Genomic DNA, 3,510 nt, shown 5'->3' with positions numbered 1-3,510 from the left:
TTCAATAAAATCTACTTTTATAATGCAAGGAAGAAGAGGAAGAGTTTTGAATTATATAGAACTTATCAATACACATACATAAAAAATTCTTAAACAATACAATATAAATGACTTGTATGGACTTGTATGTGTAAATGACTTGTATGTAGAGAATAATCCTTTTGCTAAAACCAAGTCATATATATATCACATATATCGAAGATAAAAATACATGATCATTAATTAATATATAGCTGTCATAAATAACTTTTTAAGTACCAAGTTTTCACGGCAAAGTATGGACGATGGGATAATTTACGAAAGGGACATAATATGGGAATGGGACAAAGTAGGTTTCAATATAAGCTTGTTTACAATAATAAAATAAGAAAATTCGTATTTATCCTATTGTCTTAAATAAAAATTTATTAGATATTTATTCTTCTATTTATTTATAAACCATGTTATCCTACTACTATTTACTAATTGAGAATATTGTACAATCTTTAATCATGCTAAGTTAATGTGTTTAACAAAACTACACAATTATGATACCTATCTTACCACGATTTAATCACAAATCTAATACTATCCTTTAATACATAAATCGGATAAATTACATGAATAAATAAAATGAGATTAAAATCCATTAAAATGAAAAAATTAGTAAATTGATAAATTGAAGAGTAGTTGATTATTCTTAAATTAAGATAGTGTATATATATTTTATGAAAGTCATAAAATTAACTATGATTAATTTTTTATTTTATTACTTTATTAACTTTCTCACTTTAAAGAATCTAAATTTAATAAAATATAATTCAAAATTATTTATTTACAACATTTATAAAATGGTCTGAGTCCTAAACATATTCTATTACTACTACAATCGTATAGAGATTTCAAAATTTGAAAATAAGCTGTAATACCCATAATAGAGTAACATCATAAATTGCTAGAGGCAACAGTAACTTATGATGTGCCACCCTATTAGCAGATTATGAACAAAAACAAATTCGATTATTTAAAATTTCGATAGCATTAATAAAAATAAAATTTGCCTATCTATTAGGCGAACTTTGTGGGAACAAAACATACAAAAAGTGAATCTTAGAAAATAATGTCCTTTTAATTTAGTTTGAGAATTGTTTTTTTTTTATATTTTATTCCAAAAAATCCCTCTAGTTGATATAATTTTGGATATTCATTCCCCACATTGAAGTCGTATGGCTTCACATGGTCCTGTAAATAAATAAATAAACGTATTTATATTATTTTAAATAATACAAGTAGATTTATTCAAAATTTTAAAATTCTAAATAAACATATTCATGTTATTTTTAATAAAAATTCTAACAATAATAATATCATTTAATAAATTTTATTTTGGTGAGTATTATTAAAAATTTAAATAAACGGATTCGTATTTGTTTATAATCTGCTAGAGGTATCACAATTTATCTATTGGTGTACCTTATTTATAAATTTCTGTTGCTCTAGCAGTTTATGATGTTATTCTATTTTCACATAATCTGCTATAGATATTATGGTCTACTTTCAAATTTTGAAACCTTTACACTAGTTTACATGGAGTACATTTAGGACACAGATGCAACCATTTTACAAATGTTGTAAATAGATCATTTTAAAGTATATTTTATTTATTATGCAATTTGTCCATGTTAGAAATAAGAGACTAAGTGGAAAAAGAATTTGTGTATTATTAAGTGTATTCAAATTGTGTAGAATAATACAATATAAAAGGGTATTTATAGGTGTTAAGAGAATCGAAATAATAAAGACGTAATATCCTATAATAAATATTCAAATATGCTAAATAATGCTAATTGATCCTAATTGATACTAATTATATTCTAACATCCCCCTCAAACTCAAGTAAAAACTTGAGTTTGAAACTTATTGAAAACAACGAATAGAACAGGTGCAGCGAAACTACAGGAAGGAAGCGCAGATGGAACTGTCGCTTGTCTGAAGGAAGTGCAGATGGAACTGTCGCTTGTCTGAAGGAAGCGTAGACAGAACTGCCGCTTGTCTGAAGGAAGCGCAGACGGAACTGCCGCTTGTTTGAATTAAGCACAGATGGAACTACCACAAAGAAACACAGACGGAACTGCCTCAAGGAAACACAGACGAAACGCAGACGGAACTGCCACGAGAGAACGCAAACAGAACTGCCACGAAAGAACGGAGATGGAACTTCTACGAGAGAACGCAGACGGAACTGTTGAAAGAGAGCGAAAACTATATGATTTCTTCATGAGAATAGGTAAGCAGCGGATGACAATGGTGTTTGATCATTCAACTCGAAAAAATACAAGACAGAGAGAACATGCTAGTTGGTGAGGTGAAAAAGTATCAAAGGAGTGACAAAAGGTAAGGGAAAATGGCATATAAAAAAGTACAAAAAAGTATCAAAGAACCTCTCTTTGATCCTGACCCTGAACCTGAGAGGACTCTGAGGAGGTGTTTACAACAAGTTAGAGCACAGCACTCCGGAGGAAACCTCACAGAGCCTTTCGAACAAGAAGTTGAATATACAAACAAGGTAGCCAATCCTAATGGTGGAGGAGACGCAAGGAAGATCCTAGGTGACTTTACTACACCCACTTCTGACTTCTATGGAAGAAGCATCTCTATACCTGCCATTGGTGCAAATAACTTTGAGCTGAAACCTCAACTGGTCACTTTGGTTCAACAGAACTGCCAGTTTCATAGACTTCCACAGGAAGATCCCAACAGATTCATCTCTGATTTCTTGTAGATCTGTGATACTGTCAAGACTAATGAAGTGGATCTAGAAATTTATAAGCTTATACTTTTTCCTTTGTTGTAAGGGACAGAGATAGGTTATGGCGGGATTCTCAACCTAAGGAAAGCCTAGACTCTTGGGAAAAGGTGCTCAATGCATTCTTGACCAAGTTCTTTCCACCTTAGAAGCTGAGCAAGTTCAGGGTGAAAGTACAGACCTTCATGCAGAAAGATGGTGAATTCCTCTATGAAGCTTGGGAGAGGTACAAGCAACAGATCAGAAAGTACCCTCCTAACATGATTTCAGACTGGACCATATTAGATATCTTCTATGATGTTCTTTCTGAGATGTCCAAGATGGCATTGGACCACTCTGCTGGTGGTTCACTCCACTTGAAAAAAATGCCTGAAGAGGCACAGGAACTCATTGACATTGTTGCTAACAACCAGTTCATGTACACTTCTGAGAGGAACCCTGTAAATACTGGGGCAGCTCAGAAGAGAGAAGTTTTAGAGATTGATACTCTAAATGCCATATTAGCTCAGAACAAGATCCTGACCTAACAGGTCAACATGATCTCTCAACATCTGACTAGATCACAAGCTGCAGCTAACAGCACTCAAGAAACCTCCTATGAAGGAGATGTATATGATCCAGATCAACCCATGATGGATGAGGTTAACTATTTGGGAAACTCCTTAGGAAATCCCAATAATAAGTCTTATGGCAACACCTACAATCCATCATGGAAGAATCATCCA

The 3,510-nt window shown here is 32.4% G+C and overlaps 1 non-coding gene across 1 annotated transcript; it reads right to left on the bottom strand.

Annotated features, from left to right (window-relative positions):
* Positions 1 to 2,943: 2,943 nt before the first annotated feature.
* On the bottom strand, positions 2,944 to 3,052 carry LOC148563719 (small nucleolar RNA R71). The gene has a single exon (XR_015885331.1). It is a non-coding gene; the product is annotated as a small nucleolar RNA R71 (small nucleolar RNA).
* Between the last annotated feature and the right edge of the window lie 458 nt (positions 3,053 to 3,510).

The sequence above is a fragment of the Arachis ipaensis genome, chromosome B5, assembly GCF_059453495.1.
Source record: "Arachis ipaensis isolate K30076 ecotype BB chromosome B5, ASM5945349v1, whole genome shotgun sequence".
Taxonomy (NCBI): Eukaryota; Viridiplantae; Streptophyta; class Magnoliopsida; order Fabales; family Fabaceae; genus Arachis; species Arachis ipaensis.
Note: the sequence above shows the minus strand (reverse complement) of the source record. Positions and strands in the feature narration are given on the sequence as shown.